The 25,635-nt window shown below is 36.1% G+C and overlaps 1 long non-coding RNA gene across 1 annotated transcript; it reads left to right on the forward strand.

Annotated features, from left to right (window-relative positions):
* On the forward strand, positions 1–22,241 carry LOC126972900 (uncharacterized). Its single transcript, XR_007731211.1, has 8 exons — positions 1–39; positions 4,066–4,217; positions 6,150–6,207; positions 7,701–7,958; positions 9,017–9,204; positions 10,935–11,058; positions 20,383–20,470; positions 22,100–22,241. It is a non-coding gene; the product is annotated as an uncharacterized LOC126972900 (long non-coding RNA).
* Positions 22,242–25,635: the final 3,394 nt, after the last annotated feature.

Below are 25,635 nucleotides of genomic sequence, written 5' to 3' on the forward strand. Positions count from 1 at the left end.
GCCAGTCACACAGTACCGCTGGTTTCATCCAAATTCAAGGTGAGATTTATATATTACGAACCATTTTTTTCAAGATAATTTTATATTAAATTTATCACCACGGCATCAATCTTTTGAAGTCTCAGTTATATGACTAAAAGCATCCTGTTCCATACCACAAAAAACAGTTTTAAGGGTCCAAATTGCTCAAAAAAATTGGAGCCCTTATAGGATACCTTATTGACAAATTTTTATACATCAATTTCGAACTTAATACAATAACACTAATCTCATATTCTAAAGTGATTATGACAACCTCAGACCTCATTTTTCTTAAATTGCGAAAAATTACATATAAAAACTTAAAGTAATAGGAACTCTGTAACCATAGAAAATCGAACTGAATAAACATATCAATAAGTTAGTGAAAACTAGACATGATGTAAGAAATGGTTGAAAGTTGAAAGTACGACGTAAGCTAAAATAATAACAAGGCTAATATTTTTCTTAGGTATAGTTTTTTTATAAAAGGATGGACAATATTTAGCTCAATTCAAATAAAATCAAGACACCAATAGTCTTGGAAAGTTACAATATCAATAATTTATTTTCCTGGGAAGCAATACACGCATAAAACATAGTTTTTTTTATAAGTATTCATCATTATTCTGTATAAACCCAGAGGCCAGTAAGACATGAGATTTTATAAACCGTACTGCTTCCATACGTAATGCGCGTGCCGAAGAATTCCAAAACAAGCAGTAACGAATGATAAATAAAAAGAGAAGCTATATGTACTGATGAAGTATTATTAATCTTGTTAGTCTTATGATATATGATATTTTATATTATGATGTACATAATATACTACAATGATGGCAAGCATTCCCAGAATTCATGGTTTTCGATCTATTTTTTACAATTCTATGACGTACTTCCTCAACTCCATGATGTAACGTTTTTTTTTCTTCTACTCCACCTCGACTCAACCTTATCGATGGAAGCTCAATATATTCCAAATATTAAAATTTAATTAAATAATAATAAAATAAAAATTGTTTGCCTATATTAAAAAATAAAAGCTAATTTTGTTTTACTGGAATCTTACACATATTTGTTAAGTAATAACTAGCTGTACCTGAGAGACAATTAGAAAAGTTAGAGACATGTATTCAGAAAACAGGAGGAGCTAATAAAGCAACCAAACAACTATGGTAAAGAAATAAAGCTAGGGAGAGATGTCCTTCAGGGTGACCCATTATCACCAAAATTATTCATTGCTGTTCTTGAAGAAATTTTCCGCCAATTAAACTGGGAGCAATGTGGTCTTAAAATATTCAAATTCGAATTCAAATTCAAATATTTTTATTCAAAATAGGATGTGACATCACTTATTGAAAGTCAAAAAAACTACCACTCATTCCAAAATGAATGCCTCAGACCTGAGAAGAATGGGCGCAACAAACTCAGCGGGCTTTTATTTTTCATCGAATAAATATGTTTACAAAAAGCAATATTGTACAATTAAACTTATTATTTAATAGCTTGAAGGCGGTCACTCCATTCCCAATAAATGGGGATAACCTGTCACATTTAAGATTTGCAGACGAAATCGTAATATTCTCGCAAATACGAGACTACATTAGATTGAGATAATGATAAATGAGCTGGAGACTGAAAGCCGAAAGAAGAAAACACCCAGAAAACCAAAATCATGACAAATGGAAGAAAAGAACCTATATACATCAAGGAAAATAGAATTGAGTTTGTTGATGAATATGTATTTCTGGGCCAAATAATATCAACAAAAGATCTAGCAACTAAAGAAATAGAAAGACGTATTGGAAGTGCATGGAAAAGATTCTGGAGTTTGAAAGATATATTGGGTGTGATAGATGGGTGTACCGCAGGGCTCAATCTTAGGTCCTTTTTTTGTTCCTGGTTTACGTCAATGATTTACCATACCTTATTCAAAATAATGGTAATGGTAATCCCTTAGAATATGTGGAAGATTATATTTACCTGGGGAAAAGGATAAGTTTCAAGAAAGACAACAACACCATAGAAATAGAGAGAAGGATTAAACAAACCTGGAATATATATTAGAGCCTAAAAGATATATTTAAAAGCAACTTACCAATAACTCTCAAAGCTACAGTTATGAACACATGTCTACTACCAAGCCTAACTTATGGTAGCCAGACCTGGAAATTCTCTACAGAAGCTGCGCATAAAATTAATACATGTCAAAGAGGCTTAGAGCGAAGCATGTTAAACATAAAGAAAATGGATAAAATACGACACACTAAGATAAGAGGCATCACCAAAGCTACAAACGCTTTGACCTTCGCCCAAAAGCGGAAATGGCAATGGGCTGGACATGTAGCGAGAATGGCTGATAGAAGGTGGACCATAAGAGTTACCCAGTGGAAAGGTCCTTCAGGCAAGAGGAGAAGGGGAAAACCCTTAGCCCGCTGGCAAGATGATCTGAAAAGATTAGCTGGCATAGACTGGTGCTCCATAGCACAAGACCGACAAGAAGGGCATCTTTGGAGGAGGCCTTTACTCATACAGGGGTTCTTGTTAACCCATAAATTGTTTATATTGTATTTTAATTTAATCTTACACATTACTAAAAAATAACCAAAACTAAATAACAAATACAATGTAAATTGGTGTTTACTGTAAAAAAAACTATTGTTAACAAGAAATAAAAAGGCTTATTATTATTATTATTATTCAAAATAAACATGATATTATACTGTTTGCTGACGATACATCTTTGTTATTTAAAATAAAACGCCAGCAAAAAACTTTCTGTCAGGTTGACGACGACATTGCTGAAGTAGTAAATTGGTTTAATGTTAATACCTTAATTTTAAACGAAAGAAATACAAAATGTGTAAGGTTTACACTTCCACATTTTGTTTCCACACTTCCAAATATAAAGTACCAACCAACACCTATAAAAATTAATAATGAAAAACTTGATGTAGTAGAAACGACAATATTTCTAGGCATTACATTAGACTTTAAGCTACAATGGGGTGCTCACATAAAAAACTTATGTAATCGACTTAGCTCTGCAGTATTTTCGATAAAAAAAAATAGGCAGCTGACAGATGTTGAAACGGCTAGACTTGTTTATTTCAGCTACTTTCATAGTGTCCATGTCTTACGGAATTATATTGTGGGGTAGGGCCGCAGATATTGAAAACATATTTGTGCTGCAGAAAAGAGCAATTCGAGCAGTCTATAAAATGCGTTCAAGGGATTCATTGAGAGAAAAGTTTAGTGAAATAAATATTATGACAGTACACTGCCAGTACATATACGAGAACCTCCTATACGCCCATAAAAATATTAGCCAATTTATAAAGAATAGTGATGTACACAGTGTCAATAGGTACTCGAAACAAACATAAACTCGCATTTCCATCAGTAGATGGCAATTCCTAGTAAGGCTCCGTAAAATTGCTAAATCTTTTAAAGTGGATTGTGTTGTATTTTATAATAAACTTCCAAATGAAATTAAAATGTTACCTATTAAAAAATTTAAATGTATCGTAAAAAATAAATTAACATCTTAGGCCCATTATAGCGTGAAAGATTATTTCAATGATAAAGATAGTTGGAATTATTGTTCTAAATTTTGATAATGAATATTGTTATACTCATTTGAATGCTATTGTAACTTTTGTACTTCATCCTGACTTGCACTAAATAACTTATAAAGTTTTACAGTGAATAAAGATTTTTTGACTTTGACTTTGAAAAATAAACAAACTAGTATGGCCATCAAAAGAAAACTCTTCAACACCAGTATTCTGCCTGTATTGACATATGGCTGCCAAACTTGGTCCCTAACAAAAGCACAAATCAAAAAATTTCAAACATGTCAGAATGCAATGAATAGAAGCATGATGGGGGAGAAACATTTAGATAGATTAAAAATATCAATCATAAAAAAGCACACAGGAACGAAAGACGTATCTATAACCATTAAGAAACTTAAATGAAAGTGGGCAGGGCATACAATCAGAGGACAGGCAAAATGGAGTAAAACATGTATGAATTGGTACACAGGTTACATGAAAAGGAAAAGGGGTAGACCTTTCCAAAGACGGGTGGACCAAATAAGAACTGTTGCAGGTGGCACATGGACTAGAACTGCGGGGCATAGAAATTTGTGGAGGAAATTAGAGGAGGACTTTGCCAACAATAGGCAAACAGACAAGGTTGTTGAGGGAGTTTAAATTTCATTTTAAATATAAATATTCTAGGTTAAGTAAAACACTTTGTATAACTTGTCTGAATCAAGGCTTATATTGTTATAAGAGACAATTAAAACTATTAATTTGAATCCATTATTGTCTCTCTTATACACAAATACCACTACCATATTATAACATTTTGCTTACTTACACCCTTATCGCATGATGCATGGAAAAGAGCAATACTTGAATACAATTTATATAGATAAAATTTATTTAGATAAAATTATATCGATATGTATATGCATGCATTTGTTGAGTAGCATGATATTTTTATTGTTTACATTAATTATTCTATTATTATACATCGATTAAACGTAAAGTAAAATGAAACATACGTCGTAATATTATGGTTCATTTTTAATTGTATATTTTGCTTAACACATAAAAAATTGTATTGAAATCGGAAATCATGATTACCGATGATAGGAGTCCCTTCGTTGGACATACTTTTTTTGCTGCTCTGATTACTACAGTCAAAAATGGCACAATAAGGCATATTTGTTTTTTTTTAAAAGATAATTATTCTTTACTTGACATCAAATGACTGGTCTCACTTGAGCCTCGAGTAGCTACATTTGTACACAATAGTGGCGACAGGGTAACGCCCACATGCCACATCCACTAGTTTTTTCTATTCCGTGATTTTGACCAATTCACGCACATTAACACAAAGTGTCATACGAATCGCGAGTGTAAGACGTACGTTGCCTGTTTTTATCAGATATCTAAAAGAAAGAGACTCTATCTAGACGTAGAAGATTTTTCTTTCTCTAGGTGATTTTATTTCTCAAACAATCAGATTTTTAAGAGCATTATCTGCTTTCCATGAGGACTTACGGATTGTCATTGATTCTCGAACTTCCTGCCAAGAAATATTTATAATTTGGCGACATGTGCTTAATACAAAATTGTGAGATTTGCTCTATGGAAGCACCTCATATTTTTAGATTCAGTGAGGATAGTATTATAATTTGTAGTATTCACTTTATACAATAGATGCAGATGAAGATACACAAAGAGGTGACATTTTTACCGCAAAATGATCAGCATCCTTCACAACGTCTATGGCTCCTGATAAGTAGAGAGAAATAATCTTTCTTTCTAGTATTATTTAGATCTTAAAAAAAAAATATTTAAAAAATTAAGTTATTTACTCTTTTTAACTTATCGATTACATTTTTATTTTATGCAATTACCACGTTGATGCAGTAAACATTAGCGGCCTAACAATTAAACTTGATATAAAATTATAACTGAGAATAAACCAAGAATATGCAAAATGAATACAAATTGTCATTTCAATGTCAAGCAACCTTCTGCTTGACATTCGGAAAACTTCAGAGTTATCTTTGTATTGACAGTGTTGTCAGCGATACAGTCAACATTTTGTATATTCTTGGTTTTTTATCAGGTATTACTTTATCCCAAGTGTATTTGTAAGGCCGTAGATAATATGTTTTGGACAAAATACTTCGTCATCTCATCAATACATAGCATTAGTATAAAATAAAAAACTTATCATATTGACTAACAAAAAATGTTTCAGCTAAATTGCCCAGACTGAATAAAATTCTTCAGCGTTAAAGCCGATGGAAAGAACATAACTTACTAGACCCATAGTTTCCAATCACTAAAATACAAAACTCTAAGCCATCGAAAATTGCACATTTCTTTGTAAACGGTTCTATCTCGATATCATTCTGGAAAGGATATTTCCTTATTAGCTTATGTGGTTCTTTTCATCCTCGCTCTTCGTTGGAAATTTATATTATGGTTTTACACTTATAATGTACTTGTCGAATTTCAAAATAACCATTTACTTTTCTTTGGTTCGTCAAAAATCTCGTAGTACAATTGAAGGTCGTTGAACTATATTGATGTTTTTTTTTCAAGCTATATTGGGGAATTCTGCGATGTCATTGTTACTGTGGATATTATCATAAAAGGATTTGTAAGTAATTTGGCTTTCCTAATAGCATGTGGCTTTGAAATCATTGTACCATGTAGTAGATAACACAAAAAGAATGTTGCAATCAAATTGATTCACTAAGAAAGTAACGTTAATCAAGAACTTTTCAACCGACTTCAATAAAGGAGGAGGTTCTCAATTTGTCATTTTTTTTATGTTTGTAACCTCAGAACTTTCGACTGGGTGAACCAATTTGATACTTATTTTTTTAATTGAAAGCTGGTACTTCCCGAGTGGTCCCATTGCAGTCAAGGTAATTTGTAACTGCATACATGGTTAAAGGTGAGATGTGCTTGAGTCGCACGCGCAACGTGAGGAGGCGAGAGGCGAGAGCGGGGCCGCGGCGGGAGGACACCGATACCAAAAATAACGATAATCGTAACAAGAATTAGATTAATTAATTAGATAGTATAAAAATACGCAATTATTTATATACTTTTTAGTGAATATTATATCTATTGTTTTGGAATATAGTTTTTGAAGTCGCTTGTTTTTTTTGGTAAATTTTTTTGTTACACTTGCTAGTGCAAAGTAAAGTAAACAGAATCAGAAATATTTTACGATTAAAATATTATTTTGCCGTCAGGTGTACTTCTCAGGATTGTAAAAGAGGTAAATTTCACATAGCTTTGATATTTTTAAATTTGATGAACTTAGGTGGATGCAACAGTAAGAGTTGATGTGGTACAATTATTTGTCTGTGCGTTTCTGAAATACCTTTTTCTATCTTGATTTGCCTTCTATTTTTAAGCTTGCTTATCTATCTTTAATGTCCTACGCAATAACATTTACGCAAAACATGATTTACTTACCAGGCATATCATATTATATTAATGAGAGGAAATAAAACCAAAAATATTTTTATAAATATTAATCTTAATCTTTTATCTTTTATCTGTTATTATTATAATATTATAAAGTTTATACACATCCATTTGCACTAACATTTTTGCGATTGTTTATGTTGAAATTTATATTTCCGAATTACTCCAATCTTTCTAAATTCAATTCTTGCAATCAACTTAAGAATTATTTGTTTCAGCTGGCTTTCTATATTGAAAAAGGTATCCTCATAACGCATATTGGTAAATGTTGGAAACACTACTTGAGCCGTTAGCCAACACCAGAGGAGTCACACGAGCGTTGCCGGCCTTTAAGGAAGGTGTCCGCGCTTTTTTCGAAGGTACTCATGTCGTATCGTCCCGGATGGAAGCTCCTTCCACAGCTTTGTAGTACGTGGAAGAAAGCTCCTTGAAATCCGCACTATAGAGGTCCACCACACATCCAGATGGTGGGTATAATATCCTAACTTGTGGCGTGTCGTGCGAAGGTGGAATTCGGCGGCAGGAATAAGGTAAAATAGCTCTTCGGAACACTCACCGTGATAAATGCGGTAGAAAAAACACAATGAAGCGACGACTCTACGCAACGCCAATTGATCCTGCCGTTCACAGAAAAATGTGTTTCTCTTTCAGTGGAAGAATGAAATTCTGCAAGCGAAATCCAGTTCATATTACAGTCGCTGGTTGTATTTGACTTTATTCTTTGGCCCTTTAGATGTTCTAGGATGTACCCCAATGTATCTCATCCTGAATATCATAATACCAAGTAATATTGATGAAAACAATGAGGTTTTACTAAACACTATTATGAAATTTGCCCATTTGTACATGTTGCTTGGCTATTTCAACTAAATAGCAGATTCGCCAACGAAGAATATTGCATTTTATATGGTATGTTTCAGTTATATTTTATTTATGTATATATTTTGCAATACGCAGCCAAGCCAGTAAGTAATATTGCCCACAGTAAAACTAAATTAAAATGAATTATAGGAATAACTTATTAATAGTAGTAATTAATGTCAGAAAATTAGGAACACCATTTTGTTTTTGTGAACTGTATGTATCCTGAGGCTGATGGCAGAGCTCAACTCATGTCAGGACAAAACTATAAAGAGTTAATAATATGATTGCGACTCATTCAAGTATTAAGGCTCATGTTAATGAAAGCCTCACCTAATGATATAACTAAATACATTTTTGATATTAGATATTATGGATGCCTTTTTATTCAATTATCACTATATGGATACTGTTTCCAAAAATTTGTACGATTTCAATAAAGTACGAGTAGCCAGCCGCCACTTTGCTCGTGTTGATGTCGATTACGTGACAGTTTGACCAAAACATTGGAGTATAATATTTTGCACGAAACCTATTCTTAGATTAATGTTGTCATTTGTTCGAAAGTACCGTCAAAATCAATTGAGTAAAGGAATTATCATCATCATATCAGTCGAAAGACGTCCACTGCTGGATAGCTGAAGCTGGAGGCCTTTCCAAAGATCACGGAGACAATCGGTCCTGCGCTGTGGGAGGTCATCAAACCGGCGATCTTGACCAGATCATCGGTCCATCTTTTTTGGGAGGCCTACCAACACTATGTCTTCTGATACGTGGTCGCCATTCGAGGAATTTGCTGCCCCAACGGCCATCTGTCCGTATAGCTATGTGCCCTGCCCACTGTCACTTCAGTTTCGCAATCATTTAAAAATTTAAGTAAATATAGCCGGAATTAACAGACAGACAAACATTTTATAAGCTGTAAGTCTTGGTATAAGTCCATGTAATTTTAGTAAAAAGATCTTATTTTTACATTGCATTTTTACCTTTTTATTATATTATGTGATTTTATAATCTTATGATAAAAGATTTTATGTGTTCAAATTTAATAAAAATATGCTATTTTAGATAGTAAATACATCTTATCTAAATGTATTTTCTTACAGATACTAAAGTTCCACATATTGAGTATACTGGTGGTGTTAGGTACTAGTAGCTACTTTGTCAGCATGTCAGATGTATTGACTTCGGTTGAGATGCGGCGGGTCAACTTGGTACAATGACTCGTCGCAACGAATGGATCCCAAGTTTTATACCTTAAGATGAAAAGCCTACATTGGATCAATTACATATGGTAATATTTTTTTTTATGAAATAGGAGGACAAACGAGCGTACGGGTCACCTGTTGTTAAGTGATCACCGCCGCCCACAATATCTTGCAACACCAGAGGAATCACAGGAGCGTTGCCGGCCTTTAAGGAAGGTGTACGCGCTTTATTTGAAGGTACCCATGTCGTATCGTCCCGGAAACACCGCACAAGGAAGCTCATTCCACAGCTTTGTAGTACGTGGAAGAAAGCTCCTTGAAAACCGCACTGTGGAGGACCACACATCATCCTCACACATTCAGATGGTGAGGATGATATCCTAACTTGTGGCGTGTCGTGCGAAGGTGGAATTCGGCGGCAGGAATCAGAAAAAATGTGTTTCTCTTTCAGTGGAAGAATGAAATTCTGCAAGCGAAATCCAGTTCATATTACAGTCGCTGGTTGTATTTGACTTTATTCTTTGGCCCTTTTGCATCGTCTTGCATTACGTTGATGGCAGTTACTGTAACCTATCACCAACTAATCATAATCGAATGGCTTGTTATCATGTTCGACATTCTACACTGATGTACTTGATATCAGAATTTTATACGGTAAGAAATCTTAACAATCTACATAATCTGGAGCGGGTTCCAATGTCGTGCATGTCATGGAATTTGATAAACGAAAGTATGACGGTAAAAAATTGGATACTTTGTAACGTCTGCTTCGATGTAAACGGGATAGTAAACAAAGAACTGTCTTTTTAATAAACGCGATGTAAACTTACTCCAAGTTTCAAATTATTTCTCCCTGTCATGTAATTTTGTAGTGACAAAGGTTAGATAAACACAAAAAGTTTTAAATTTGGAGTAATTTTACTTCGCGTTTATTAATAGCACAGCTTATGTACACAGTACAAATTTCATCCACTCTTTCGTCCATTCTCTTTAGCTAAATTAAGAGGATGATAAATAATATATAGACTAATGTTAATTGGATGATTTAAAACTAAAACAAATAGCGTTAAATTATGTTTTGCGTAAAATTATCTAATTGAAGGCAAAAAAATTATGGAATGAGCTACTAGCAGTCTAGCTAAACTAGCAACTAAAATTCAGTGTTCATTAAAGTGTCAGAATAGTATACTAAATTGGACGAAATATACTGAAGATGCAAAGCTAGCGAAACGTGCTCGAGACGGCGGTCAAACAATGACTCCTTGATCTGTTCCGGAGACCTAACCTACCTAGGTTAGGTTACTGTACAATATTCCCAATTGCTAATTGCTAATCCCTTCCACCTGGAAGGGATTAGCAGGCTAGTCTTAGTGGTAGCCTGATGGATTTCTTTTCACATTAAAGCTCCTTTTAAATAACTTGTAACTTTAAGTGTCAACATGATAAATATTATAGTTTTAAAATAAAATATTTGCCATGTTGAATATAATGTGAGCTGGAAAATTGTTGTTTAAGTTGAAATTTATTTGTCAATTATTTAAAATTCTGATCGTTCTGAATAGCTCGTAAATGAAATCCCTATTTTTAAGTCACCGTTTTCAATATAATATGCAGTATTTCAACCCTGCATCCATCAGTTTTTTTGACACATTTAGTATGACACTATACTAAACTATCGTGGCCTTAAAAATAAAATTGAAACTGATTTTCTTTTCCTCTAAGTAAATTTTGTTACTTATATATAAATAAATATTCATTACATTTGTGCATTTTATATCGTAATTAAAGAGCTGACTTCTGAATTTTTTTTTTACAGATTGAATTGGTTGTTGTGAATGGACAGTGCAAAGAAAGACCTGTAATGTTTCGAATGTTTAAGAATTGGCAATATTATATTGATATTTTGTCGATAGTGTTACCACTTTTCACCGATATAATGGGTACGTGGAAGTGTCAATTGGCAAGATTGTTAAGGTTGTGGTGTCTTTATAAGTTTCATAAAATCTACTAAAACTACTGTTCTTAATTTCGTCTCAGCAAGACTCAGCTAGAAGTGTTGCTATAGCCTTGTTCTCTTTTAGGTATAAATGTTAACTTTATGTATGATACACATAAATGAAATCTAAATTTTCGTGGTAAAATAGTCTGTGCAACAAGTGCGATAAGTTGGGTAATCGACAACGTCATGCGAGTTGCACATAGATACTATTTTGTATTTCAAATGCGACGATTTATGTATTTTTTACGACTCCATATTCGTTTTAAAACTTTTGTAATTTAAATTTAAATTTTATTTACTAAATCATACTGTCAGACGCGTGAACCTCAATTCAGTTTTGTTAAAGTAAACTTTTCGCACTCAATGCACGCACGCAATTTTAATATGGGCAAACGGCTCTTTTTCAACTACAACAGCGAGCGCCAAGATGCTGCTTTTCCCGCCTGAGTACAATAATATTTTATTTATATTAGCTTGGCGTAAAAGTGATATGCCTATTTCACAGGTATTTTATGATAATATTGTACAGTAGCGTACAATCAAAATAAATTTGGCGGTAGCTAGTAAATAAAAATAGTTACGATAATATAATAGAAGATGCAGAGAGAACCCACATCTCTACGCAATGCCAAAGAATCAAGCCGATCGGAGATGACTTTACCGTCGATGATTCGAACCGCTCTTCGTTGTATGCGGCCAAATGGAAGAAGTTGGTACTGGGGAGCACCCACCCAAAGGTGAGAACAGCACTTGTATATTCTTGGGGTTTAATTGGACTAAATTTTGTCGGCCCCATTCCGAGACTTCGAAGCGAAGCGAAGCATAGTCTCGATTTCAGACACAAGTTTGTTCCGGTTCTCGTCGAGGCTATCCCGGGACATGTTGGCACGGCCGGTGTAGGAAGCATACCATGTGCTGTCGTCTGCATAACAATGAATACTGCTGATTTGCAGCATATCATTGATATGCAGAAGAAACAGTGTAGGGGTTAGCACGCAGCCTTGCGGGACACCAGCGTTTATGGGTTTTAAGTCGGAACATGCACCGTTGATAGCATTGATGCTCCGATCGGCCAAAAAGCTAGCAAACCATTTGCACAACTTCTCGGGAAGCATATAGTATGGTAGTTTCGCTATAAGCGGTTTATGCCATACTCGATCGAAGGCCATCGGTATGTCCAAACTCACCGCTAACGACTCTCCTTTCGACTCAACCGCTTGCGCCCATTTATGAAGGTGAGGTATGCAAGAAGATCACCAGCTGAGTGACCCTAACGAAAACTGTACTGGCAGTCGCTGATCAGCTGGTGCTCCTCTGGAGGTAATGGCAATGGGGCGGTAGTTGGACGGATCTGAGCGTTCACATTTCTCAGGGATCAGGTGCACTAAGGCCGCCTTCCTTAATTTCGGGACTACGCCTGATGAGTAGGAGAGCCGGAAAAGACGGGTAAGGACCGGCGCTAGCTCCGGAGCAGATGTTCGTAGTTCTATCGGGAGAATGCCATCGGGCCCACTCGATTTGTGAATTGCTGGCTGGCAGAAGTTTGCTTGGACAGCCTTGGCGAGCGACCAGAACGCCCGAGTTCCCGAGGGAAGGCGTGCAAGTCTCTCGCTAATTGTGCCAATATGCTTCGAGGCATGATTGAAGTGTTTTTTAAGTTCACTGGAATTCACATCCTTAGATACCACCGCATTGACCCAAGCCTGATAGCACTCCTACTTTCGGTGAGAGGCCATTTTGCAGGAGCGGTCAAACCATGGTTGGGACCTGCCACCGATAGACGCAGAGGAGGATGGATTGAAAAGTTCCATACCTTGCAGTACCACATCAGCAACAGCGTCAGCAGCGGCATCTGGATCACCCAGTGAACTACAGATCTGCCTCCACGGGTAGGATGCAAAATAGCACCGCAACTCGTCCCACTGTGCTGACCTAGAGTGCCGCACGCGGTGACAGCCTAAGAAGCGGGACCGTGTTAGGCGCGTGATCGGCACGGTGCTCCGGATCAGGCAGTGGTCCGACGATCCCAGAGGAGGGTGAACGGAAATTAGGTAACCGTCCGGATGTGAGGTTAACAGAAGGTCCAACAGTGAAGGTGTATGATCTTCCACATCTGGGATTCGCGTTGGCGCAATGGTAATGGTAAACTCTGCGTTACCGCTATGGGACCTATACAGTAATGCGTAGATTCGCGGATGGTCGTCGCAGTCTACACGCAGCCAGATGATGGATAGGTGCTGTCCTCCAAGAAAACTCAGGCGTCGAGAACAGACATCCCCCCTGACCTAAACGCACACGCCAGCCCACGGTATAAAGGAGTGTTCCAAATTATACCCCGGGTATGAAAGGTAAGATGAAGCAGCCAGAGAGGATATCTGGGTCTCGGTTAAAAAGAGCAGGGCCGGCTTCGCCGTCTCCAGGTGTTAGTGGACGGTATTTAAATTTGAGCGAAGCTCGCTGATGTTGTAAAAGTCCACAGCGAATGTGGAGGCGGGTGGTTTGAGCCTACTGCTATGTTTGCCCTGAGTCAGCACAGATTTGCCCCGTCCAGAACCCCGTCCGGTACCATCCTGGAGTTGTCAATTTTTAGTCCGTGCTGCTATTTGTATTTGGGAGGGGGGTGTAGGCCTCCGGATACCCCACTCACCGGACGAAACACAGCGGCGTAGCCGGTATTTCACGCCGGTTTCGAGTGGGGGAGTGTAATTTCTCCGGGCGTGCAGGCCCAATTCGGTTGTGTCCGTGAGTACCCAACATGGCACTACCGCTACTAAAAGCTTCCTCTCAGGGGTTCATTTACGTCGGATATTAAGAAATAATGTAACCTACCCTGATTTGCAATTTTTTTAACCTTTGTTTTGGTTTAAGTAACACAGTAGTAGAATACTAATTCTATATCTTCAATATCAACATGTCTTATGTTATAATATAATATTCTACAATTATAAAACCCGCTAACATTGTTGCAAACTACCTGAACTGACTGCTGATGTTAACGCGACCATTGATTATGATGAGTGGGCTAGTCCGCTAAATAGAAAAGGGGGTGAGTTCATAATTTATATACACATACTAGCTGACGCTGCAAGCGTTGTATTGCCATATAAAGAAAAAAGAAAGAATTTCAATACGTAAAATTTTTTCAGGTTTATAAAATAGATAAGGGCCCATTCTCAGATCTACCAAATATATCGCACATAACATTTTTCATGCTACAATAATTATTATTGTATTCGATTGCCATCTTGCAACTCTATTGCGGATCTGTGGATGGAACAAAATAATATTAAAATCGCGATACAAAAATAGGTGTTGATCGTAGACGGGTGATAATTTGAAGTTGTATGTATTTTTAATGCTGAATTATAATAAAAATAAATTAAATTAAAAAAAATATTTCACAAGGGGGTCACCCTTATCATTTAGGGATGTATGAAAAATAGATGTTGGCCGAATCTCAGACCCGATATGCACACAAAATTTCATACAAATCGGAGGAGTTTCGGAGGATTTATATATAAGGTTACGTTATGTTCACGTGGGCAACTGAATTCCACCGGCATGACCGGGACAGAACTCCCATTTAAAATGATGTATATGAGTCAATTTTGATGAAATTTTGTATATTACTCGATTATATTTTGTATTTAACTCATAACTAATTATTTTTTTGCTAACTAAAAGTGAAGATAGAAGTTACAGGAATTTTGAGCTCTCTTCTTTTTAATAGATGTAATTTCAGGATATTACTATTATTTTTATAATACATGACCAGGAAAGAACCTCTGCATTGTTTTTAAAAGGTGTGACGGCATTACTGATGACATCACAATTGCTATCTTGCTGAAGATCACTCATTGGTTCTTCCAAAGAAAACTACACAAGTAATTATTTTAATACCTTCGTTAATTCAACGGGCAGCGTTACGACGTCCCAGAGAGGTCCGTACCGTACGACAGCCCGAGTAAGATTGACTCAAGTGTCGACCGTGCGGCTATATTTATAGGACCCGGCGCACGTGCTAATCCACGTGTTTTGAAATGCGGCCGTATTTATGAGGCTCGGTGCACGTGCACGTGTTTTCAATTCGTGTTGTAGTATTTGCGCCGATACGGCCATTCTGACAGGCGGTTCGCGCTCTGCACAAGCCTGGTTGGTATTTGTAAGTTGTGGTGGCTTCTTATAGATTCTCGTTAGTTCTTATCGACCGTTATTGTAACTATAGGTTGTCGAAGGTTCCTGTAGAGTTCTCGAAGATTCTCGTAGAGGATGGATTGTTCTCGTAGATTTCTCAAAGATGTTTTTAGAGAATTGGGAGGTCCTCGGATATTCTTGTAGAGGATTGGTAGTTTTTCGCAGAGTTCTCGGAGATTCTCGTAGAGGTTTCGGAGGTTCTCGCAGAGTTCTCGGAGATCCTCGTAGAGGATTCGGAGGTTCTCGTAGAGGATTCGGAGGTTCTCGTAGAGGATTCGGAGGTTCTCGTAGAGGATTCGGAGGTTCTCGCAGAGTCCTCGCAGATTCTCGTAGGTTCTTGTTGACCTGCAAGTATAGAAAGTTTTTCTGAGTAGTGCATCTGTTATCAACTTAAGTTCCTTTGTTGTAGTTACATAAACACAAATGCTATAATTTTAACTGAGGATTCTCATAGGTTCTCGTAGAGTTCTCGTTGAACTGCAAAAATATAAAGTTATATGAGGCTTTTCGGAGGTTTTCGAAGAGTTCTCGGAGGGTCTCATGGTGTTCTCGGGGAGTCTCGTAGAGTTCTCGGAGGGTCTCGTAGAGTTCTCGGAGGGTCTCGTAGAGTTCTCGGAGGGTCTCGTAGAGTTCTCGTATATTAACAAAAGGTTTTCATCAGAATGTTTTGAATTATAGAATAAAACTGTTCACAATGTGTATCCATCAAGAGTCCGTGGTTAGCACAAGTGTGTAACGTGAGTAGGTCAGAGGTAACACGTTCCAGAGACTCGTATGGATCTGTGGTGTGTACGTGTCTAATCACAATTCCACAAGGCTTCCCAACGGTATCTCCATGGTTCTCTTATGGATACATCATGGGTCCGTGGTTATCCAAGTTTATGACATGATTAGCTCAGAGGTACCACTCTCCAGACATTCATACGGATCTGTGGTGTGTGCGTGTCTAATCAGAATTCCACAAGGCTTCCCAACGGTATCTCCATGGTTCTCTTTTAGATACATCATGGGTCCGTGGTTATCCAAGTTTATGACATGATTAGCTCAGAGGTACCACTCTCCAGACAATCGTATGGATCTGTGGTGTGTACGTGTCTAATCACAATTCCATAAAGCTTCCCAACGGTATCTCCATGGTTCTCTTATGGATGCATCATGGGTCCGTGGTTATCCAAGTTTATGACATGATTAGCTCAGAGGTACCACTCTCCAGATATTCATATGGATCTGTGGCGTCTACGAGTCTACTCACGATCCCACAAGGCGTCCCAATGGTATCTCTGATGGATACATCAAGCAAACGTGGTTATCACAGATGTATGACGTTGTTAGCCTGAGCTACCACCGCCAGAGATACCACTTTTCAGACACTTTTCTCGTAGGACTCCCTCGTGTATTTATAAAAGATATTCGTCTAGTTGATCTCGGTGAGTAGGTAATTCATTTTCCGCCGATACGGTCAACTGTTCACCAATTTGAGGTGCCAGACGGATTAAAAATTAGTGCACCATACAGTCAGGCTAAATGACTGCCATCATTGCAAGATTAATGCCAAGCTCGCAGAGATCATGAGTTTTATGGACGCAACCGTGCCCTTCTTCAAAATTATCTAGTCTTCCTTACACCACACGTCGTTCTGCACTACGCATTGCAGCGCACTCGTTCCAGTCAAATTAAGTAGACTTGAATCCTTTATCTTCGCTTCGGTAGATAAAGCACATACGTGCACCGACGTTTTCTGCATAGTCTCCATCATTTGCAATGACTTGGTATCCCTCCCATCTGATTTCCATATTATGGGTATGCTTCCATTGTTTTTAAAAGGTGTGACGTCATTACTGTTGACATCACAATTGCTATCTTGCTAAAGATCACTAATTGGTTCTTCCAAAGAAAACTACACGAGTAAGTATTTTATTACTTTCGTTTATTCAACGGGCAGCGTTACGACGTCCCAGAGAGGTCCGTACCGTATGACAGCCCGAGTACGACTGACTCAAGTGTCTTTTTTTTTTTTTTTTTTGAGAGGAGGAAATACTGTTACGTATTTACGCCCCGGAACGGGGTGTAATATGTCGGACTCGAGTGTCCGCGTAAGCGGACACCCCATACCGACTAAAACCTCCTCTGTGCTGTTAGCAGCTCTGGCTTTCACAGCGAAGTAGGACGTGGGCCGTGGAGGCCGCAAAGACTACGCAACAACAGTCGCGGGGCGTCTCCTAAGGAGACTCGAACCTCAGACCGGCTGTGTGCTTGTGGGAAGACTCAAGTGTCGACCGTGCGGCTGTATTTATAGGACCCAACGCACGTGCTAATCCACGTGTTTTGAAATGCGGCTGTATTTATGAGGCTCGGTGCACGTGCACGTGTTTTCAATTCGTGTTGTTGTATTTGCGCCGATATATACGTTTTTTTTTATAATTGTTTGATGCCTTGATTTTAAAATATAATAAGTATTTTTTTTAAATTTGTCAATGTGATATTATTATGTCCATGGGGTATAATCAAATTGAGACAGTGCTGTCTGCCCGGGGAAGTATTGCTTTTTCTTATGAAATTTCAATGTGTTTCGTTCTGTTTGATGGCTATCCGGAGGCCTAATTATATCGAAAAAATATTCAAGCTTTGCGTTTCCGTTACATTATTTTTATAGTATTCTATAATTGTATTTCGTTAATTGATGTAATGGATCATCGACTGCACAACTTTTCTTTTATGAAAATAAGGGACGTGACGAGCAGTACGTTCAGCTAATGGTAATTGATACGCCCTGCTCATTACAATGCAGTGCCGCTCAGGATTATTGAGAAACCCAAAACTTCTGAGCGGCACTACTACTGCGCTCGTCACCTTGAGACATAAATTTTGTCAAGTCTCATTTGCCCATTAATTATTTCACTAGCTACGGCGCCCTTCAGACCGAAACACAGTCTAATGCTTACACATTACTGCTTAACGGCAGATATAGGCGCCGGTTCTGTTTCTATTTTAGGATTCTTTAAACTGCTAGACTTATGGCACAAAGGCACAAAATTATCACCGTTCAAATTTAAATTTCTTTATCATTCTTATATTTAATGTCCGTCTTGCACAAACATCGTAAATGAATTAAGGCCGGGGACCGAGCCAACGACCTTGAGGAATCGAGCGGAGCTAGGTTACCTCTCCCGTACAAGATCGTCATAGTTTTAATTCGGAATCAGACGCATTTTTAATTTATTACAAACATAATCCAACAAAATAAAACTTAGGCATGTGAAATAGTATTGGTGTACAATTAATAAATTTTGAATTATGAAGAACACTTCCTACTCGGGTTTTAAGACTATACGGGTTTCACTTTCGGGCATGAAATGTTAAGAAGTGTTTATTATTTATTTTATCTCTGTCTTCACAAATCTATCTTTCTCAAGTAATTGGCTCCCCGAGTTGTCCCGTCAAGCACCGCAATGCCTGCAGGAGGATATCTTTTCTGCATTGTACATACATCATTTAGAAACGTTCCCCTTATTCAGAGAGCTCCCGCTATATTTCAGAAGCCAACTTGTAACGAGACTTAAAAGGGTCGTCATATTTCCCGGTAATAGCGATATGTTCCTATTGGAGTACTTGTATACTAGTTAAGTATTTATTATGTTAGTTCGGTAAGTAGTAAGCCCGAAACCAGTCTTGAAAATTAGAAGTACACCTTTTGTCTCATTCCATTATAGTATTGATGTGAGACAAATTTATTTTACAAAATAATTCCAAGGATGTTCGATCATCCAGCCTATCATTCTTTTCACTTTTGTGAAACACCATGTTAAAGAAAAACTATATGCACGGCCCTCTAAAACGAGACGCAAGTAAAAATCCTAGCATGGTTCGTAGGTTCTAACTTCGAACAATGTCATATAAGCCTTATTAATATTTTTGTTGAAAAAATTAATATTTAAAATGACACCTCGCTCGATTTTGACAGTCGCCCTGCGAGGGCAGTAGCGATAGCAGAGTTGGGTGACGACCGGTTTCAGTAACGTATCTCTAGTTAAGGATACATTGCTATCACCGTTTAATGTCAAGATGATTTTTGACGTTTAAGATCAAGTGTTATGTTCAATATTGTTATATTATTAGTTACTAGCTGACCCAGCAAACGTTGAATTTCCGATATTAAAATCGCGATACAAAAGTAACTGTTGATCGTAGATGGGTGAAAATGTGAAGTTGTATGTATTTTTTTAATGCTGAATCATAATCAAATAAATTAAATAAAAAAATGTCAAACTAATTTAAAATAAAAAATTGGCGTGGACCCTTAACATTTATGGGGATGAAAAATAGATATTTCCCGATTTCCAGACCTACCCAATATGCACTCAAAATTTCATGAGAATCGGTCGAGCCGTTTCGAAGCAGTTTAACTACAATCACCGCGACATGAGAATTTTATATATTATTAGATAGTCTAACGCTATCTGTTCATAGGTTATTGAAATGTAAGTAAGCGTAAAAGGATAGATTTGTCTACCTCTAGTAAGTTAAACTAAGGATAGATAGGTTATTGAAAAGGGCCGTTAGTCGTTAGAATTGTTAACTTAAAACTGATGGCCTATGATAGCTTTGAAAACGTCGAAAAAAATAGAGGTTGGCAGTTAACCTCTATTTTAAGCAATGCACGCAGACTAATACAAAGCGACTTACAAATCGCGAGTATAAGACGTAGCTTGTTACGCACACTAAACCTGACCTGTTTTCATCGGTTGTCTAGCAGCAAGAGGCTCTATCTAGACGTATTAATTATCTAAACCATTATATAGTTTCAATGTGGTATGGTTTTGTAATTTGAAGGTACTAGAAACCAAATCAAAATTGATTAACTTATTATTTACCCATTTGCTTCAAAAATAAGGTGATCACTTCACTGTTGCGATGCAAATTGTAGTCTAAGTACACAAATCGAATTATTTTTATTTTAGAAATATGTTTTAATAAGTCCATGATTATTATAATAATATTATTTCCATACAAAGATATGTATTGTATGTATTCTAGATTTGTGACTAAATGACTCGTAAAAAATTGGTTTCAGGTAAATTTATTGTGCAAGAGGGTGATATATTTTCATGTTTGTATTTAATAAACGAAGGCGAGGTTGAAAAATGGTATACTGATAAGAGGTGAGATCTTAAGTCAATATTAATTTCAGAATTTGTATAATAACTTACCTATCTTAATCTTAATAAATTATATAAATTAGGTGTCACGTTATTTGTCCGCGATGGACTCCTAAGCTAATGAACGGATTGATATGGGGTCCAACTTGAGAGATATGATAATTTGTATTTCGAATACCTATAAATTGGTAATTACTTTTATTTTCAATATTTGTTTTGTATGGACATATTTTTTTGAGAGTATTTATTGACGCACGGTTTGACAGTTCTGCTGTGAAATAATTTCATTATAACAAGAGGGAGCACATTTTACGAAATAATTGTTGATGTTATGAAATATTATTGACAAATTAATAAAATCACTATTTTATGTATTATGTACAGAACAACGTCCGTCGGTCTAGATAGTTGTTTTATAAAAGTTCCGTAAAAATATGGCATTGTTAAATCCACGGAACAAAAAAAAATCTGGTCTGTGGTTAAATCCAGGGACTCATCCAAAATCTAATTCAATGGTCAGATCTCCATGAGAATAAAATCATGAAAGGCAAAGTTTAGAGCAAACACTCTTTTGGCCTTTTCCATAAAGAAAATAAACAATTAAACGGACATTAAAACCAAATTCATAATTTTTATTTAATTTTGTGAAGTTTAAATATTAATACAAATAAGTAATTATGTTAAGTTACGATTATACATTTTTGAATGGATATTAATTCTATCGTCTTATTCATATTTTAGTGGTAAGAAAAACATGGTTTCAACATTAACAAGAAATGGATATTTTGGATTGATTCTCGCTGTTTTTCCGAATACACCATTTTCATACTATAGAATGACATCGTAGTCGTACAGTAAGTGAACACAACAATTATCGACTCTTTCAAAGGAATCATTAGCTGTAGGTACGAGAACGTAAATAAAATATTTGCTAGAAATGGTAGAGCTTTAATATTTCTTGCGTCCTCATTGATATAATTAATGGCAATTGGTTATAAAAAGGTGTGGGGGCTATTATCAGTGCCGGATTATGAAAGCACGGGGCCGTAGCAAATTCTTTCAAATAATTCTTGATATATATTGGAATTGTCGATTACCGAGTGTCTGACGTGGATTGTCTTATTAGTAGTAAAAGTTGTAATTTCACGTTTTTGTGATATCAAGTAAATTCCATATACGAGTATATTAATAAGTTTCACTCAAACATTACGCTTAGATAGTTGACAGAGACGACCAAGGGATACAATGAACGGAAGATTGGGCAACAGCATCCTTCTGAGAAGCACCAACATCTACTGCAATCACCAACCCGCCTGCCAAGCGTGGTGATTATGGCTAAACCCCTGGGGGAGGCCTTTGTATAGAAGTAGACGTCTGATATGATAATGATGAGTCTAGAGATGAGTGGGTTTAGATATGCAGGGCCCCTATTTCACGCGGGGCCCGCTGCAAATCTTGCTACGTGGTAAATCCGGTACTGGCAATTATTGCTTGCTCTTACGCTACGTTATCAATACTTGAAATGTCTGTCACTGCTGCTCATGTTACAAATGGTTACCAACAATTGCTTATCATGCCACATTATAGGCGGCTTCTGTACGACGAACACGATGTAATTATATTATATTGCAGGTCGTTGACTTCGTATACCTTCGATTCGCCAATTGGCAGGATTTGCTGCAGGGCTACCCGAATATAAAGTATGAATTGAACAAAAATGCCAAGCTATTTAAGAAGGAATTGTTTGTGTGATTAAAATAAAGACTGTTATTATAAATTGTATTTTTATTCCAAGGTCTTTTAAATAAAAGGCAATAAAGGCATTTATTTTCTCAAAATTGATTCCTTTAGAATTCTTTTTGATGTCATTTCTAATAACTACTAGATACTACTAAGAAGAGTCTAATCTAATCTTGGCGTGCCATTGGTATCAATTTATTTTATTTGATTTATTGCAAACGATTTTTAACTGATATTAAACGAAATTACACTTTTGAGTTGGAGGTTCAATTGATAAGATTTTTATGTTACCTTCACACTAAATTATCTTGCAATTTCCTCCAGTAAAACTCGTGCGAGTGGAAAGTTTATCTACCCCAGTACTTAGTTTTAGTGGAGCAGGGCAGCTAGTCTATGAACCAGAAAGTGAAAAGTACTAACTACACGGTCAGCCATGACCAAATTAAATGTGCCGAGGATAAGTACTGAATGACATTTATAAATTAATTTCTACAGCAATTTGTAAACAAAAGCCACGACCGCTTCGTCAATAGCTTACCGAAAAGACTACAACGTTTGAGAAATATTGTAATTTATGATAGAACGATACCATCTCCAAATTCACAAATCGAAGAAAAACGACACTCCGAATATTTCACTTTCCCTAGTTTAACTTCAGCCATAAAATAAACACTAAACTCAATAACATCGGGCCACGACTAGGTTAGATACATTGTTTCAATGCTGAATTAGGATCTATTTCTATCGAATATTGAAAAGCAATAAACTTGCAACCATTTATCCATTCACGATGAGTTATTAAGGTTAAAAGGCATACAAGGTAAAAGGGTGTATTCTTTTGTTAGGTGATTTATATATTACAATGGTAGCTTTTGTTTATATTGTCGTTGCCCGTTTTTTATGGATCATGTTAATATTTTTGGTATGAAAATCATAACAAAAATTCTTGTACAAGTAATTCACTGGTACCAAATATTATCCTAGCACATCAAGACATATTATTACATTTTGAGAAAAGCATATCTTAAAAAATTCTTCGTAGGTAATTTGTAATTTAGAAATGATTGCGTTTTAATCCTAGCGAAACTTTTTCCCTAATATTAAAATTTGCTCCGAAATCTTATCATGTAAAAAGATTAATCTTAACCATTTTCTTATATATATCAAATGTTAACATTTTATCTAAAATATTGTAAAAATTTAATCAGGTTTTATCATGCTTGAATAGGGTTTAAGACCTGTATGTTTCAAACAATGGTGTGAATATTAGGTAGCAGGGATTGTCAAAGAGGATGTAAATACTACGTAATAAGAGGTGGGTCTTAATTGAAATTTAATTTGGTATAAAACACGCAGTAATTTGACATAAGTTTGAAATAGTAGTAATAACAGTATGGCAATTGGCAACGAAGTATAATCCGGCTAAGTTTGAAAGCGAACAGTTGCTTAAAACGTAGTGGATTTCGGCTATCTCCGTTTTTTACAAGATTATCAATCTTTCAATGACTGCACGTTTCATACTATTGAGTGCTTCGCTTTTTTCTTAGAGCGTTTCGCTAGGCTGGGTATTGTTTATGGGAATTAGATGCTTTGAAGCTACGTAGGTATACAAATATTTTTCATCTACATAAGTAGGTTGGGGAAAATCCATTTCGTATAAAGAATCTTATCTCTTAAGTTGTACTTTTTGTATCTAGCTAGATTTTATGATAATAAAAAGGTTACATTAAAAAAACAAATTAGTAATATGTGGTTACCAGTTATTTTTAATTTGGCTTTTTTTTCTGTCAAAATATGTGAATGTAATGATGATGAAAAAATTTTCTTTATTTAATTGTATCCGCTGCGCTCTAACTAGATACCGCACTACCTAAGAACGAACAATAGCTTATTTTATTATGATAACTATTCGTTTTTATAACGCATATATATATGATATATTTTATAACGCTTCGTGTTATTTTACATTGAAATTAATAAAATACAAAATACTTACTGATGATATGTGAGTGTCTTTCTTATATCTTGTAGTATTATTTTTTCAAAGTTTTACTACGCAACCTAGTTTCAATTATAAGCAAAGTTTAACAGAACTTGTGGCACGTCAACGTCACATAATGTTCGCGACTGGCTCGAGTACGCCCACTTGGGCGTAGTGTTAGTTGCCGCATTTAGTGACTACGCCTGTTGGAGCGCAGCGGAGACTCATCCTTAATCTATGTTTAAAATATCGATTATCGATAAGTAAAATATACTCTTGAGTGGTAATACTTAAGCATAAAAAAGTTTGATCTATCGTTCACACTGAAATGTATGATCAATAATTCATATTCGGACCAATCAAAGTTATAACAATATACAAACAATGATCTACATTGCATTGCACACCGTTCAGGAATAAGAAGACAAAGTTTTAATTAATATTTGCGATAGCAGTCCGGATTGATAACATTTGGATTGAATGTCTGCAGTTCCGAATTGACTTCAGAGTTCAATTATTATATTGTAATGTAATACAAAACTAGTTGAATTATATTTATTCGTCCATCTTAACAAACTAAATTTTACATGAATGAAAGTAGATTCATAGAATATAAAAAGCGGCCAAGTGCGAGTCGGACTCGCCAATGAAGGGTTCCGTAGCTGCAAGTAACATAATGTAAAAGTTATATAGAAAGGAAAATGATATTAAATTATTTAAATAGAAAAGGCGAAAAATCTTTGCTCAAAATAATACAGTGTAAATGAGCTCTCATCATTTATACGTATTAAAAAAACTATATAATATATATCTTTAAGCGATTTTAATATATATATATATATAGTTTAAAGACATAAGATAATATTATGTTTAAGCATATTATATCAATACACTGAATCTTTCAAAAGTAATGATATGAAATACACATCTTTGATATTCATGTCCTCACAAAATACTTAATACTATGACGCGCACACTTGAAGCCTAACGACTATGAGATGGCCGAGAGCAAAACAACATTAAGTGTTGATCATTCTTATATATATTATATTTCCGGGTCCCTCGTTATTAATAGCTTCTTATTTTCTATCGTATAAGTGTTAAAAATATTTTCTTTATTAATCACGATTATTTGATGATTATTATTTAACAAATTTAGAACATAAATCTTTCTACAGACTCTACGAATTTGTAATTAAATTTTAAATTAATGTAGTGCAACGAACAATCGTGCGTGTGGTGTCGCACCAGAATAGCACCACCCCATCTCCTCCCGTGGGTGTCGTAAGAGGCGACTAAGGGATTCAAAGAACGGAGGATGGGCAGCAGCATCCTCCCGAGAACCACCAATACCCACTGCGATCGCCAACCCGCCTGCCAAGCGTGGCGATTACGGCAAAAAAGCAACCCAAATATTAAAAAGGACACTGAAAGGCCCCGGCCCCCA

This window comes from Leptidea sinapis, chromosome 27 (genome assembly GCF_905404315.1).
Source record: "Leptidea sinapis chromosome 27, ilLepSina1.1, whole genome shotgun sequence".
Classification (NCBI taxonomy): domain Eukaryota; kingdom Metazoa; phylum Arthropoda; class Insecta; order Lepidoptera; family Pieridae; genus Leptidea; species Leptidea sinapis.